Raw genomic sequence first — 17871 nt, forward strand, 5'->3', positions numbered from 1 at the left:
GTTCACACCTCCCAGAAGCTCAGATGGACCATTAGCTGCTCTGAATACATAAACGCTTTGTGATTCTTTTACTTGATTTTTTCCAAGAAAAGAAATTCATTTCGAGGAACGATGGAGAACTTTCAAAAGAAAGGATGCCATCTTTCTTCAAAATGATATTTACTGAAAGAACTCAGAGTGAGAGGCTATTTTCTGTGGGTGAACAGGATGTCTTCCATACACTTTCATTTCTCAGGCTATACTCAGGATTCGAAAGTATAAACTCACATGCAACCTCAGGCTCCCAAATGTTCACACTGACACATCAACAAACCAGTCTTAAAAAGTCAGAAGCAAAAAAAAAAAAAAAATGAAACACACACTTTTTCCATTCAGAATGCGATGTTTTCAGTCAGACCTATAACTGATCTTTAAAGTAATAATTAGGTTAAACAGTTTCAAACCAGATTTTCTAGAACGCTTGAACTGGAAACAATCTTAAAGGCCGCTTTTTTGTTTTTAAGAAGGAGAACCTTTCCTTCAAGAAACTCTGGGGGAGACGTCCCTTGTTGGTCAGGAGTTCAGGTAAGGGGGCTAAGGCCACTGTGGTTACTTTTAAAATGCCTCAGCAGAACCCAGAGCTGAGTATGAGGCAGTTTTCACAGATCTAGGCCCACCTTGTTTTTTTTGTTTGTTTTTTTACACCAATGATGACACTATAAGTCCTAGAGAAGTTTCATGTGAGCCCAGGGTTCACAGAGCTAAGGGCATGCCATTACCAAGACTAGAACCCAGGATTCTCAATCCCCCATTAGGCTCCACAGGTTAACTATCCACTTAACCTGCTAAGACTGAACCAGTGGCATAACGTCATGGCTGTACGTCTCCTTCAGAGCAGAGGCAGCTGGCCACCCGGGAACACGTACACAGCAGGGCACCATTAGGCCAGCCCAGACGGACGTAACAGACAAGCCCAGGCAGCCCCAACCAATCAGCATCACTCAGAATGAGAGCTTTCTAATATGGAGCAAAGATAAAGACCACTGACACCTTTTAGCTTAAAAGACTCACTTCAATCTTCTTTCCAAAATCTGGACTCCGTATCAGACCTAGTCCCTTGCTTGAGAATGACACTTTCCTTACTAAGTGTTCCATCCTTGGCCTTTTAGTGTTTCGCTTCTCCTTAACACTACCCCATACCATACCACCCACATCCATGTGGACATCAAACTACAGGCTGGCTGAACTGAAGCAAGTACTAAGAAGGTTCTCAGTGAATTCCATTAGAGTACATGACTATGCTCCAATTACATAGCTTTTCATGTCCTCACCATATACAACATAGTGATGTGACATTTGTATATGTTACAGTCCATTTAAAGTTGCAAGATACAGGCTATTATTCCATGTGCTATACAATATATCCTTGTAGCTTATTTTACACATACATAGTGGTTTGTACCTTACTTCTAGGCTTTTCCTGCCCTTCCTCCTCTCCACTAGTAACCACTAGTTTGTACCTGCCTTTGCTGTATTTTTCATTTTTTAGATTCTACATTTAAGTGGTAAGAGATAAGATTTTTCTTTCTGACATTTCGCTAAGCATAATACCCTTCAGGTGCATCCGTGTTGTTAAAAATAATGAAATTCTGCCATTTCGCATGACTGAGTAATATTCTACAGTATATGTGTATCACGTCTTTATCCATTCCTCTGCTGATGAACATTTATGCTTACTTCCATATCGTGGCTATTATAAATAGTGCTGCTGTGAACACTGGGGCACATGTAACTCTTCGAGTTACTGTTTTCATTTTCTTCAGTTATATGCCCAGCAGTGGGACTGCTGGATCATACAGCAATTCTATTTTTAGCTTTTCGAGGAACCTCTATACTGTTTTCCATAGTGGCTGCACCAATTTACATTCCTACCAACAGTGTACCAGGAAATCTCTTGTCCACATCATTGCCAACATTTGCTATAGGTTGATTTTTTGATGACAGTCATCCTGAAAGATATAAAACAATACCTCACTGGGGTTTTCATTTGCATTTCTCTGATAAGTGATGCTGACTATCTCTTCATGTGCCTGTTGGTCATCTGAATGTCTTCTTTGGAAAAATGTCTATTCAGGTCTTCTGCCCATTTTTAAATCAGGTTTAGGGTTTTCTGATATTGAGTTGTATGAGCTCTTTATATATTTTGGATATTAACCCCTTATTAGGCATATCATTTGCCAACATTTTCTGCCATTCAGTAGCTTGTATTTTTGTTTTAGCAATGGTTTCTTTTGCTATGTAAAACCTTTTAAATTTAATTAGGTCCCAATTGTTTATTTTTGCTCTTGTTTCCTTTTCCTGAGATAAATATATATGGCTACAACTGATGTCAAAGAGTATTCTATCGTTTCTAAAAGTCTATGATTTTTACGATTTCTAGTCTTACACGTAGGTCTTTAACTTTTCAGTTTTTTTGTATATGGTATGATAAAATGTTCTCATTTCATTATTTTATGTGTGGCTGTCCAGTTCTACCAGTATCATTTACTGAACAGATCGACTTTTCCCCATTGCATATTCTTGAATCCTTTGTCATAGATGAATTGACCATGGTGAGTTTACATCTGGGCTCCCTATTCTGTTCCACTGATCTATAGTTGTTTGCTTTCATCTGGGAGCCAGTACCATAGCACAGAGTAAAATCAAGAAGCTTGATACATCTCTAGCTTTGTTCTTTTTTCAGAAGATTGTTTTGACTCTTTGGGGTCTTTCACAGTTCCACATAAAAAGTTCAATATTCAGAAAATTGCCTGATTTCACTTTCAAGTTTTGCATACAGAGTTACAACTAATATAGTCTTAGTCATATTAGGTGTTCAGAAATGAAGACTCGGAGTTCTTGAGTTATACTCTTAAAGCGACCAAAACAAAAATAAAGCACCAAGTTGGAGCCACACCATCTAAACCTCATCTTCCACATTCTCCATGGGTTTGACTAATGTCTTTCTTCTGCCAGATGGCCAGAACATTAAGCCTCACCAGTCCAAACATTTTGAGTAATTCTGGAATTTCAGCTCAATCTCTCCATGCAAGTCAAATATCCACCCACCTTACCCCAGACATGACTTCAGAAAAATAATTCTCCATTTCCAATTATTTCAAACAGTACTACTAACGCCAATTATACTAACTTCCACACACTATTTAAATGACAGGGTAGTATTATAAAAGATATATCACATATATATCATACATATAGCAACATATTTAGCAATTTAATGTTTGCTTGGAGACTATAAAGTGGAAAGAAATGAAAAGGCTAATATAGCTGGGTACAAATAACTTTTATAAATAGAAAATTAAAAAGCTAGCAGCCACAAAGCTTTAACTCAGGTTTAACTGAACAAAATGAGCCCACAGTTTTGACCTTACAATGTCACTACTCTGTATAACAACCTGATTAAGCAGACAGGCTCTGAAATTGCACCATTTGTGTTCAAGTTCTGGCTCCACCCCTTATTACCTATGTGGCCCTGTACAAATTAAATTTCTCTGTACCTCAAAGAGTAGCGATGAGGATTAAAATGAGTTAATAAGTGCATGGCTCAGAGTGAGATCAAAATTACTATTAGCGCTTAGCAATTTTCCTCATAGGTTTATTTTATCATAGGGTGTTCACAAGAATTAAATGGCAGTATTGTGTTATTCGTAGTGTGCAAGCAATACTCAATAAATACTACTTATTATTAAATCATAGTAATTTAGAACTGAAAGGAATTTTAAAGATGAACCAGGAGTTCCTGTTGTGGCTCAGCAGAAATCAATCTGACTAGCATCCATGAGGACCCAGGTTTGATCCCTGGCCTTGCTCAGTGGATTAAGGACCTGGCATTGTCTTGAGCTGTGGTGTAGCTCACAGATGCAGCTCGGATCTCGAGTTGCTATGGTTGTGGTGTAGGCCAGCAGCTACAGCTCCAATTCGACCCCTAGCCTGGGAACCTCCATATGCTGCAGTGTGGCCCCAAAAAGAAAAAAAAAAAAAAAAAGATGAACCAAACCAAAAACCACAACTCTCATGTTAAATATGAGGAAACTAAAGATCAGAGAAGGGAAACGAATTGCCATAGTCATTCAACCAGTTCATCACAGAACTAGGACTTCATTCACTCATGATGTATTCAACAAATGTTATTAATATTATTGATATAAACTTCAGATACAGGTTTCCAGTTTCAGGTATAGTATATAGTGGGAAACAAAATGGACAAAGTTGATAGGATTTGAATCTTAGTCTTAACCCAGTGCATAATACTTAATCCAGTCTATAATACTTGTGGCATGGAGTTAACCTCAATCAAGAATAGACCTGGTGTCAATCTAAAAATTCCTCTAATTAGCTTTATCTTCTTGGATAAACAATTCCCACTCTTTGTACCTCAATTTCTTCAAAGGTAAACTGAGAAGGTTGTTGTAAGGGCCATCCCAGATACATTAGGTAATTATTCTTTCAACGCCTTGGTCTCTTACTTGTTGATCTAATCCTTGATCCATTAGAGCATACCAAAGATCCCCATCTCCAAGAGATAATGAATTAACACCTATTGAAAACCTACCAGATACAGTCAAACCAAGTTTCTGTTTTTATAGTTAGACAAGTTCAGATGGTAAGAAACAGAATAATCCCTGTTTCTGAAGCAAACACCACAATTTCCCCACAATTTCCCATGTACTGAGATGTTTCTCTAATTGCAAAAAAACATTTGGTTCATTTAGTGAAGCTGTTCCATGGAGAGGTCTGCAAACCCAGTCAATTGGAATGAGGCTGATGACAACACAAGCCTTGTAGTTTTCAAGGTAAAAGTAAATACAAAACACCTAACTTTTCAGACACTCCAGTTTCAACACACCTAACTTTTCCGGCACTTCATCTGAGAAAAAACCAGTAACACTGTCAGACAGATAGGGAATCTTAAAAACCAGTGTGTGCATTAAATATTTAGCCTCTCAGAGACCCTCAGGATAAAATTTTAAGAGTCTTCTCTTGTGGTTTTCTTTTGGTTTAAATTCAGAATAACAAGTTCACTATAATTTTCAAGCTATTGAGATGCACTGTTTAAATTAGGTATGATTATCATGTGCAGTAGACCATTTTCAAAGGTAGCATTTTTTCTTTTTTTTTTTGGCTTTTTGCTATTTCTTTGGGCCGCTCCCATGGCATATGGAGGTTCCCAGGATAGGGGTCGAATCAGAGCTGTAGCCGCCGGCCTACGCCAGAGCCACAGCAATGCTGGATCCGAGCCGCGTCTGCAACCTACACCACAGCTCACAGCAACGCCGGATCATTAACCCACTGAGCAAGGGCAGGGATCGAACCCACAACCTCATGGTTCCTAGTCGGATTCGTTAACCACTGCGCCACAACGGGAACTCCCAAAGGTAGCTTTTGAATGATCCCCACTGGCACTCATACCCTGTGTAGTTCCATCCCCTAGAACATGGGCTAGACCCCAGTGACTTGATTCTCATTAACAGAATACAGCAAAAGTGATAGAATACAGCTTTCAACATGAGGATACAGAAGGCCGATTTTTGACTTGCTGGATTCTATCAACTTCTCAGTCCCCATCCTTCGAGGAAGCAAGCCACCATGTTGGAGAGACCCACATGGCAAGAAACAGTTGCCTCAAGACAACATCCAGTGAGGAACTGAGGCCCTCAGAGCAACAGCCCAGGAGGAACTCTGTCCACGGCCACACAAGCTCGGAAGCAGAACTTCCCAACATGAGACAAGGTGACAGCAGCCCAGCCAACACCTTGATTGTAACCGAAAAAGATTCTGAAGTAGGTGACCAGGACGTGCTGAGATGGGCCTGGATTCTTAACCCACAAATACTATAAGATACCCAACTTAACCCACAGACACTGAGATATTCAACATGTGTTGTTTTAAGCCACTCATTACAGGATAATTTTTTACAAAGCAATAGACAGCAAATATATGATTCCAGACACCACACACACCCTCCTCTTAAAAAATCAGTCCTGGAGTTCCTGTCATGGCACAGTGGTTAACGAATCCGACTAGGAACCATGAGGTTGCGGGTTCGGTCCCTGCCCTTGCTCAGTGGGTTAACGATCCGGCGTTGCTGTGAGCTGTGGTGTAGGTTGCAGACGCGGCTCGGATCCCGCGTTGCTGTGGCTCTGGCGTAGGCCGGTGGCTACAGCTCCAATTCGACCCCTAGCCTAGGAACCTCCATATGCTGCGGGAGCGGCCCAAGAAATAGCAGCAACAACAACAACAAAAGACAAAAAAAAAAAAAAAATCAGTCCTAGTCATCTACAGGTACTAAGACTCTTCATAAACAGGCTGGACACTGACTATTTCTTGAGTCAAACCAGATGAAGGCAATAAGCTCATTGACAGGTTTACATCCTTCCTTCCCAATATAGTGAGTCTGAAACTGATTTCTCTATAAGCCTGGCCTCTCCTACCCAAAGTAAAACATAGACTTCAGCTTTTCCAGGCTTTCCCATCATCCCCTGTTCTGTGTAATTCTTAAAATAAGAACTCTTTACTCCTTATTTGTAAATACCTAAAGACTTATATTAAACATTGGCTACATGACTATTAATCTTTGCTGTCCCATTTCTCATGGGGCTGGAAGTGGCCTCTCTACCTCTACCTCTGGCCACTATGGGAAAACTTGCTCCATTCTTATATCTACCTGGAGTCAGAAAGCTGCTACCCTATTGAGGATAGAAAAAAGAATCCCCTGAAAATAGTTTTTTTAAACCCATGGAAGAGATTTTACTGATCATGCTGACCTTCCAAAAGACCACCAGAAAACTCAAGTAAAGCTAAGTTTATCAGAACCACCGCAGTAAGACAAACAAGCATCTTAACTGGAATAATAAAGGATAATAAAGGAGATATTATTTATAAAGTTTAAGGGTCTGAGTTGCATTATTTTAAGACAGGTCTTAGGAGGCATGGAACTGGTTGAGACTGAGCAAAGTTCATGACACAGAGCTTTGGAGTAGTGGGCACAGCATATCAAGGGTCTTACAGTGAGCCTAACAAGTTTTGTCAGTTTGGTTTTTAGGGAAATTCACATAATATAAAATTAACCATTTTAAAGGAAATAATTCAGTGGCAACTTGTACAGTCTTAATGTTGTGCAATCACCTCTACCTAATTCCAAAACAAGCAAACAAACAAAAAAAAAAGCACCAAACCCACAGCAGTTGCTTCCCATGCCCGTACTCCAGGGTTTCAGACTTTATCAATTTACCTATGCTGGATTATCTCGTCTAAATGAAAAAATAGACAACCTTTTTCATCTAGTGCACTGTTTTGATAAATTGTTTTAGTTGGTCTACAGTCTTATCCTCTAAGGGCAAATATTACCTGGAGTAGTTTTTTTCCTGGTTCCACTATTGCTTGGCACATAATTGTTAAAGTATGATTCATCACAGAATTACATACCACAGGGACGAGAAAGCATGTTGGCTTTATTTCTAAATTCCCCATTTTGGTCACTGCTCATGTTTACAGATATGACCAATCCACATCTGCATGGGTGTCTGACAGTTTCCGATAGTAGTTATTCCAAGCCGTAAAGTCATCTTTTAAGTTATCCTTCTGTTCTAGAATATCACTTCTTGGATCATTTGACTGGTGCACAGTAGCATTTAAGACTCTGGAGACAGTATTTTTGAGCACTGAAAGAGAACATATACTTAAGAATATGAGAGTTTTCACTTTCCAAGACTGCTCAAATTACATCATGAAAAGAATTTCCATTCCCAATGCTAAGAGACCCAAGAACCAGATACGGGAGTATTAACTAATTTAACAATGTCGTGATTTCTTTGATCCTTAGATCTTGGTAATATTAAAGATACTAGAAGGTCTACAGAGACCTAAGTACAAAACTCTTCTCATGGGACACATTTTATCTCTAGGAGGCCAGCATTATACAAGTTCTATGATGGTAGTTAATTTTGTCTGACTCTCCTGTTCTCTTCCAAACCACAACATACAAGGCCTTCCCACGTTGTGGAATTGTTGTAAAACAAAGAATGAAGGGGCTTAAAGGCAGAAAAGGCAGTCCAGGGTTCCCCATTCACGTCTTAAAGGCACTGAGCTCTAAACAAGACCCAGTTTTTCTCCTTCTTGAATTACATGAGCTAAAGATGTCTCCTTCTGAGAAGAAAGATTCATGGCCCAAGATAAACCCTTGATGGTACCTCAGACTATCCTGAATATAAGCATCAGGTGAGCAAGCTAACAGATCTCTGCCCCATTTGCACGTCATCTTCAACAGGCTTTCCCACTGCAAATTCATCTGCCGGCATTAGGGACATCCAATGATCTGTTTTCAGGAAGAAATACTTCAATGGGGTTATCAAATAATATGAGCAAGTAACTGGACCACACATCAAGTGATACTACACCATGAGTCTAAATTTGCGATGCAGAGTGATCGTCGGGTATAGCTAAATCAAAATAACTTGGAGTTTGAGTAATAAACTTTTAAGGTCTGGAGTAAAAACAGCAAGTATCCAAAAACACAGCATTGTTCCTGAAATCATTGCCAAGCTCTAGTTCTAAAAAACTTTGATTACAAAAGATCTAATTTTTTCTACTATTCTTCCTTTTAGAAGGGGAAGGAGTCAATCTTTGTGCTACCTAACAGCCATACCAGGAAACCCAAAGATAGATTTTGGTTTTAACGGCTTAATTCTTCTGATTTGGGGATTTTACCTTAGAAAGCTAAAATGAAGAAGGGATGTCCAAGGAAATAAAATGGGAATAAAAACCATATCCAAAGGCAAAAAACAGGTATAGGCAGTATTTTTCAACTCACAAGAAAGACAATGATTATTAGAAATTTAACTTTTGTCAACAAAAGGGGAAATATGGGTCAAAATTATTCAAAATATGACCAAAATTTAGGCACTTAGCAGACTATATAGGCAATGAAAAGGAACCTCTTATTTCAATGGAGAATAACTGGATTTTTTTTTTAAAGAAAACCAATTTTTAAATTTTTAAACAAATTTTTAAAGAAAACCAATTTTTTAAAGAAAACCAATTTTTAAAGAAAACCAATTTTACATTTTGTATATATGTGTGTCTATATGTGTGTGCATATATATACACAGAGTCTATCATCCACATAACAATTTGCAGTGAAGGATTCACAAGCCTTAAGATAAATCTGTTAATAATGAGCCAACCTTCTAAATAATGTTTAACTCAATTCAGTTTCCTTTAACATGCTAGCATTATAAACCAAGCAAAGCAATTTCGCCTTCCTCAAACCCTTCATGTTTAGTTTTCCTTAACATAATCTTTTATTACATTTATCTTTAAACTTCTCGAAATAACCCTAATATGCCTTTATACATATTTAGACATAAAAATGTATACTTAGACATATACAAGTATGTAACTATGAAAATAGATTTTATCAGCACATAAAACGTATACATGTGGGAGTTCCCATCGTGGCACAGCAGAAACGAATCTGACTAGGATCCATGAGCACGCAGGTTTGATCCCTGGCCTCACTCAGTGGGTTAAGGATCCAGTGTTGCCATAGCTTTGGTGTAGGTCACAGACAGGGCTCAGGTCCCTGTGTTGCTGTGGCGTAGGCCAGCAACCACAGCTCCCTTTCGACCCCTAGCCTGGAAACCTCCATATGCCATGAATGTGGCCCTAAAAATCAAAAAAATAATGTAGACATGTGTATATGAGTATAATTAAGTTTACCATCCTAATAAACTATAAAAAATTTCCTTAAAGGGCAAACAAACCCTATTTATTTTGTATACATACTTATATTTCTCTAAAATTATTGTACCTAGTATTATCTTGACAATTCATATAATTACTCCCTTATGAAATTAAGCAGCTTTTGCTTTTCCAGACCTAAGAGAGAACTGGAAGACAGGAACCAAAAACAAACTACCTAATTTTTTCTACACACATTTTATATCACTTTGATGCTATTTAAAGTAGAAAAATAAGCATATACACCACTTAAAGACATTTTCATATATTGTTAAGATATAGTCATTTATATATAAAATAAAGGTCAATTAAAGCTGTATTTAGTAACTTATGTGTACATCTTTTTTAAGAATTGCCGGAGTGGCTCAGTGGAAATGAATCCGACTAGGAACCATGAGGCTGTGGGTTCGATCCCTGGCCTTGCTCTGTGGGTTAAGGATCCTGTGTGGCTGCGGCGTAGGCTGGCAGCCGTAGCTCTGATTCCACCCCTAGCCTGGGAACCTTCATATGCCGCGGGTGCAGCCCTAAAAAGTTTAAAAAAAAAAAAAAAAAAAAAGAAAGAAAGAAAAAGAATTTCCCACGAAAGTTTATGGATTAGTTAACTTATTAGTAACTGGCTATTAGTCTAAAGTGGACTAAACTATGGAAATTACAATTTAAGCCAATATGTCCCCATGACTTACAGCATTCTAAGAATTCACACATCACCCCTTTTAAAAGACATGTACCCTTACAAATTTAAATGATTCTATATTCTTGCAATCTTAATTTGTAGAAATAACTTCCTGAGTTATAGAATTTATGTAGGAATTTTAAATTTTTAGAGAAAATCTTCCATCATGAGCAACTAAATCCAAATCTTGTCTTAAAACATTGTGCTAGCATTAACATGTTGCTAAAATCAGGGAGAAGAAACAGTCATTTTTAAGCTAAAGTTAAATCTTTCTAATTTCACCCAGAGGCATCTGTTTATCAGGAATATCACAAAGTTATTTTTAGTACACAATAATCTCTGTATCCCTATTTCAAAAAATGTACCTGTAAGCTGCCTCAGAGGCCAGAAACAGAAGAGGTCTGTTTCCCTCAGTCCAGACCCCTGTGCTGAGTGAGTGTGCAATCTACAGAAGTGACCGTCTCCACTGTGTACCCGGACTCCTAGGACACGTCTCTCCTGTTTTTCTCCACCAGCAGGACTTATTACCATAAATAAGCAGAAAAGTACCCCTTTCTCTCACTCTCCCCCTCTCTTCACATGCACACAGTCTTGCCTGTACACCGCCACCCTCACCAGTGATTTCCATTCTGACTGTACAAACAGACCCTCTTCAACAGCCCTGATTCTCCTTTCAAGGAGCCCCGATGCATGCGGGAAGTAGACGATGATGGGACACTCTGCCTGAAGATGCCATTCCAGCAATGGTCCTGACACCTTGATTGATCCCTCAGAAACCAATGTCATCTTGAGCCAAGTCCTAACCTGATGACAGAGCCACTGCTTGTACAAGCTTCAAGTGTCACTTATGTCAAATAGTCTATTTTTTCCTTTGCCAAAAATGTCCTGTTTTCTCACCAGCCCTTACATACACACCCCTGAAAATTAAAAAAAATTTTTTAAAAATCGGAGGACTTCTTTTTACATACCAGAAGTCCACCCTTCCCACTCTTACATTTCACAACCACCAAGACTGCCCACTGACGGATAATGGAAAGAAATATGAGCCAAGCGCCTATTAATACTCAGCAACATGTATGAAATATCCACCACATAGTAATCACTATTCTCTTAATATACAGTCATGTACAGAATCTACATAACATGGTACATAGTAACTTCAGAGTAGGCGATGTTATTTCCACTTCTATGGTTAGGAAAACTGAAGCTCAAAAACTAAGTTAAACTTGCCCAAATTAGAACACCTCTAAGGGTTTAGAGTCCAAATCCTGGTTGAAGCCATGTCCATCATGATGGCAGATGCACTTTTTACCGCCTCTTCCCAGAGGCCTTGGTGTTTTCCCATAAATGAAAACTTCAAGCGGGCCAACCTGGCTCCCCCTGTGCCAGCCATCCTGCCCACACTGAACCCAGGGGCTAAGCAGCTATTATGTGTATGCCCCATGCATGGCACTGCCCCTCAAAGACATGTTTTCTGAAAGTTCTTCTAGAACTTGGAAAGAAAAAAAAAGTTTCCTGACACCGCCACAGGGACTGAAACTCCAGTTAAAGCATATACTAGTCGTCAGCCAACTAGGTAGGCGCCCAGGCGTTTTTATATAACACAGGAGTTATGGGTGATTCTTACATTTCTATATGGTGGAAAATAATTTTTGTAGTATTTTTTGACAGTTGAAAATGATACGAAATCCAGTTTCCAAGGTTCATAAATATCGCAACACCCACACGCGTTCCCTTTGGTGCTGTCTAGGGCGTACGCTTTTACATTACGGCAGCAGTGCTGGGCGGGTGCATCCGAAATCCTACAGCTCGCAAAGTCCAGAACACTTATCTGGATCTTTACAGAAAAAGTTTGCCAAGTGCTGGTATAAATGATTTTTAATAGAACCATTTTAGAAGCAAGCGTTTTTATTTTGTTTGAGAGTCCAGGGATAAACGGATGTTTAAAACCAGAAGTGTTGTCGTGGTGAAGGGAAAACAAAGCCCAGAAAGGAAAAAGATCTATCAGCCTAGTAAAGTGGCTTAAGTCCACCGTAGGCTTGGGAAATAAAATGCCAACTCTCCACTTTAATCAATTCTAATATGAATAAAATGATGATAATAATTAACGTAATAGCTAGCATAATAGCGCTTCATACAAGCTTGGCATCCTGTGAAGCACCGTGCATGCATTATCTCAATGTAACCCTTATCATGATCCTACATGATACTCCTATTACTCTACTTCTCAGATGAAGTTAAGGAACTGAGAGGTTGAGTCATGTGCCCAAGGTTGCAGGATGTGAACTTAGAATCTATAGTGTGAAGGGGCAAAAACTCTTTACAAATTATTACTATCCCTTTAAAAGCACTCACTTTCACCAAACATGCCAGTGTTGATATCAAGAGCTGCCTAGGATCTTCTTTCAGAATGGTCCCAGAGCTTGAGGCTCAGTACTTGATGTTGAAGGCAAAAAGTTTCCAGCCTTGAGGGGGCATTTGATTTTATAAGTCATGGAGGTCAAGTCTGGTGAGTGATGAGGCTGGATGGCAATGACTGGGATCAAAAATAAGGTGCTCCTGTCACTTTGAGTGGTGATTTTTCTTGGCGAATCTCTTCGCCTAACTGAAGAGATAATTCCAAGAGAAATACTAATAGAAAAAAAAAAAAAAAAACTCGGAGCTTCCAACCAAACTATCAGTCATTACTTTAAGTCAGTGAAAGTTTAACCCTAATATTCCATTCTATTTTTAATACCCAAATATAAAATTGTAACCAATTCTTAATAGTACAAGCAACTCAAGCCATCCTGAAAGACTGGATTTTAGAATCAGAGAGGTAAGGTTCTCATCCTTCATTCCATCACTGCTGGCTGTAAGGAGCTTGAACAACTTCCCAGAGCCTCAGTTTCTCCAACTTTTATAGATACTTTCTAACTTTCTCCAAAGGGATTCTAGGAGAGAATTAAGCCTAATACCCCAAAGCATTCATTGTATACAACTGAAACAGCATGTAAAACACTGACCAGCTTTGGAGTGCCCATTATGATGCAGCGGAAACAAATCCAACTAGGAACCATGAAGCTGCAGGTTCTATCCCTGGCCTCATTCAGTGGGTTAAGACCCACTGTGAGCTGTGGTGTAGGTCCCAGACGCATTGCTGTGAGCTGTGGTGTAGGTCCCAGACGCAGCTCGGGATCTGGCGTTGCTGTGGCTGGGGTGTAGGCCAGCAGCTGCGGCTCCGATTAGACCCCTAGCCTGGGAAGCTCCACATGCCACAGGTGCGGCCCTAAAAAGCAAAAACAAAACAAAACAAAGAAACACCCCACTGACCAGCTTAAGTTGGTTTTGCTTCTTTGAAATAAGTTGTTAAATGCACAGTTATTTTACAGATATAGCCCTGAACATGTGCAAGATAGGAACCCATGTCTCCAGGATGACCCCTGAACCAAGTATCTTCAGTCCATGGAAGTTAAAGAATAGAAATGTTGGTACTGGAGCCCTTACAAGAAGTCCTTCAATAAGGAAAATCTGGCTTCCAACAAAAGGAGTAGTTTATACAGACTGATTCTGATTCAAGACTAGTCCATCAGCTTCCAAGTTTGGAATTTCCCTGTTTGGCCCTGAACTGGGGAGACAGATTTGAACCCTGCCTCTTGCTTCCTTGCCAGTCGACCTCAAAGTTCTTTCTTTTCTCAGAAACTGGTGCCACAGTATTGACTTTTATGTTCGTCATACAGCAAGCCCTTTGCTCATTAACACAGTGAACCTATTTCTGTCTGTGCATCTAGGATGGTACTGGTTGTTTACTATCCTTAAAATGATGAAGCAAATTATCAGCTCATTTTGTACTGTACTGTTCAGATGAAGCCAGGTGCCACATCCGGACCACACAAGGACTCTACAGAACATAAATGAAATAAATCACCACCATCATCTATAGCACATGGAAGGTACTCAGGTCTATTAGCCCCCTTCCTTTTCTACAGCAGGTTAGAAAGAAACTGGGCTGAGGTTCTCATCAAAGATGACACCACTGCCCTTCCACATTGGGATTCTCAAGGCCAGCCTCCTGGCACTCATCTGTTCCAGAAGGGTAATTCTTTTCCTCTAAGAAGGCACTTTTGAAGAAGGTAAGAGTAAGATACTGAGTAGCTGAGAGGAGGAGGCCAGTGCACGCCAGTGGGCATTCAGTATCCTACTCTTACCTTCTGGAACAGAGGTCACCTCCTTTAACGAGGGAACTAAAGGGATCACACTGGTGGCTCTAATGGAACTGGCAAGACCATAAAGTTAACCTTCCCCCCAAAGGGCAGCACCTTACAGTTACTTCTCCCCTGAATGTTATCATCTGTTTAATTGTTTCTTTCCACTTCTCAACTGAAAGCTTCTGGAGGGCAAGGGCTAAGACTAGATGTCTTTTTTGTTTTGGTAACCTTATAGCCATAATGCCTAGCACAGAGCCAATACCCATGATGTCTGTGATGAATTAACAACAGTTGCCAACAAAAGCCAAAAGGTGTGAAACTAGAAGAGAACTATGGTTAAAAAAAAAAAAAACACCTCGCCTTTCACGGAACTTTCAGCCTGCAAGGCACTTTAGCAAGAGAAATTCTCCCAGACCAAGGAGGAGGAGTTCCTCACTTCTCAGAGCATCTCATATGTAAGTTTCCTTTGACAAGAGGAGAGGGCGACAGGATGGCTGCATATCTATCCCAGGCAGCTCACAGGCAAGCTGTCTGCCACCTCTAAGGAGGTGGGACAACTTTAGACTATGTTCTAGCATTTCACAAGCCTTTGGATGAGAAGCTCTCTAACCCCAGGTCCTCACGTGACCTCTAACATCCACCTGTCTCTTCTCACAGCTCATCTAGTCAAGCTGGGCTCAAAATACCCCTCCAACCGCCCAAGGAAACCTTGTCTTTGTCTTTTCAAATGATGTCCATGATATGTCAAGTGCACACACACCCAACGGAGAGAGTGAATAGAGCACTGCTTTAAAGAGGAGGTCTCTGGGAAGGCAGGACCCTCTACAACAAGGACCTTTTGCTGTGCCAACTCCTGAAACCTCAGCTGAGTACTATCCAAGTAAACAGTTTGTCCTTTTTTTCTAAGTGAGAGAGAGGGAGAAAGAGGATCGATGAAACTTGCCATGGGCATCTATCTGGAGTTAGAGAAAAATTAGTTTCCCAAAACAACAAAGAAACACAGCCTCCCGGAACAAGCCCGCGCCCCTCAGAGGCAGCGGATATGAAATAGAAGGGAACTGCACCCTGGAACCCTTGCGCCCGCTGCTTTGGAGAGGAACTCCCAGCCCCAAACTGCCAGGCAGCAAGAAAGAAAGCTGCCGGGCAGCCGACCCCACATTCCAGTGAACTACCCCGGCTTCCCCACCTGGGGTGCCAGCTTCTCCCTGCCTCCCCCACCGCCCTCCTTCTCTTCCTCCCCGCTTCGTCTAAACAAGGCAAGAGCTCAGGCAAAACAAAGAGAGGTTTGCCTTCAAAATAATCAGAAAAAAAAAAAACACCACCTTTTCCCTTCGTGTAATAGGTGATGGAGGAAACTAATTACAGAAATGTATGGCAAAAAAACCAGGCAGCATTTGTCTTTAAATTAATGCATTTTCCCCTCCCCCACTCCTCGACTCTGAGCAGCCAGCGCCACCCCGCCCCCAGCTCTTTTATTATCAGTTGAATCACGTCTCATGCCAAGCAAAAGGTCATTTCAGGTCATCTTGGAGAGAGTAAAGGACCCGGGTAATGTTGGAATTGGCAAGCCAGAGAGAGATGGGGGAGAGGGACTACAAGAAGACCCCACTTCCAAGGAGAACACAGTTGTGCCAGAAAGACACAGGGAACGTTTCAAAAGCATGACAAGCACTACCCAAGCGATCTGCAGCTAATTCCTTATAAAAACAGGAATATAGCTTGTATTGCGAGATGCCTGGAGAGTCATTCAAGTTTCTAATTGTTCTCACCCGGAACCTTATTTTCCACCATTCAGCAGAGACAGAAACGCTGCCCCTAGTCCAAGTCCACATTCTGGAAACAAGTGCCTTGTAAACCCGAACTTGGAGGACTGTGGGCTACCAGGCATAGGGGCAGGACTTAGTGCCTGAATAAATGGGGGGAGGGGCAGCTGCCTTCCTGAAAGAGGTTTAAAACCACCAGGGTATGTGAGCAGTGTATTTATTTGCCTTGTTTCAGGAACAAGCACAGATCTCTTTGTTTGAGGATAGAAAGAAAAAAAAAAAAAAAAACAATCAAGAAACCTTGCATATTTTTTTCTCCTACAACGTTTACTGCATAGTGATGGCCTGGCTGGCTGTTTGCTTGTTTTAACTTCTCCAGTAAAGAAGAAGCTTTTTTAAATTCAATGCCATTTCAATGAAGACAACTGACTGAATTCTTGCCAAGTGCATTTTTCCCTTCTCTTTTCCACTGCTGCGTTTGAACGTCCTCTATCTGCCTAATTTTTTTTTTTTTTAAACTAAGAAACTTCTTTTTTTTTGCAAGAACACAGATGCCAACAGCCATCTATCAAGGGAGTGGGAGGCTTGGGTAAGATTGTTTGCTTCAAGATTCCCAAAGTACCTTACATGGAAATTCCCCTTCTCCCCCCATCCCCCCATCTCTTGCTCTGCTCCCTCTCTTCCGAGTCTAGCTTCTGATAAAGGCCAATGGTAAGTGAGAGTCATTCATTTATCAACTCATCCTGGAAGCTAGCTCATCACAATGGTTATCACCTCAGTGTATGGCACCTGCTAGGAAAAAACCTGCCTCCATAGGCGTGTTCCTCAATTCACACCATTTATCATAAAAACATACTCACTGAAGTTCTATCAGTTTCCTTATTACTAGAGTTAATAGGTGTCCAAAGAAATACAGGTAGTCTTTGCTACTGTTAATTTTGTTGAAGTTATTACTTGTAGAAATTCAATTTTCTGGGTTGTTGAAGAGAATGGACCACCATCAGTTTATTTGGGGTGAGCACTATGCCAAGTGGAAGGAGGAAGAGATACAGAGAAGTCCATTATTGTTGGGAAAAAATCCCTTGTTTTAGAGGGAGTCAGGAATTGCCTAAGAACTGAACTGCTGCTACTAAGTGGGAGTCAGGAATTGCCTAAGAACTGGAGTGGCTGATGCTTGTACCCATCAGAAAATGTGGTCACCCAAAAGCAACCAATGAGAACTCTCATTTGAGTATGAGTCATTTCCCATTGGTTAAAGGTACCCTGATGAAAGACCCTGAAGGCAAAAGTGATAAAGGTAGACTGGGACATGGAGATGTCACAGAGAGAAGATGGCAGTTTTCCACTTGTAGCCATTGCTACTGAACAGCCCTGAATCACAGAGATAAGCACAGTAATAATCCTCCTGTATGTTCATGCCCTCCTTGGTCTCCCTAACAGGAGCCTCGAGGTTGACCACAAGTTCTAACAG

The 17871-nt window shown here is 40.5% G+C and overlaps 1 protein-coding gene across 7 annotated transcripts in view; it reads right to left on the reverse strand.

Moving 5' to 3' along the window:
- LOC102164776 overlaps nucleotides 1-17871 on the reverse strand; it is a 341561-nt gene that overhangs the window by 247506 nt on the left and 76184 nt on the right. For 5 of the 7 annotated variants that reach the window (XR_002335701.1, XR_002335700.1, XR_305419.3 and 2 more), the window contains 2 exons: nucleotides 8229-8353; nucleotides 7471-7700 (listed from right to left, as the gene is read on the reverse strand). The exons of the other annotated variants lie outside the window; for them this stretch is intronic. The gene's annotated coding sequence lies outside the window, so the exon portion shown is untranslated. Of the gene's footprint in view, nucleotides 1-7470; nucleotides 7701-8228; nucleotides 8354-17871 lie in introns of those variants that run through there. 7 annotated transcript variants of the gene reach the window in all.

Source organism: Sus scrofa, chromosome 9, assembly GCF_000003025.6.
Source record: "Sus scrofa isolate TJ Tabasco breed Duroc chromosome 9, Sscrofa11.1, whole genome shotgun sequence".
Taxonomy (NCBI): domain Eukaryota; kingdom Metazoa; phylum Chordata; class Mammalia; order Artiodactyla; family Suidae; genus Sus; species Sus scrofa.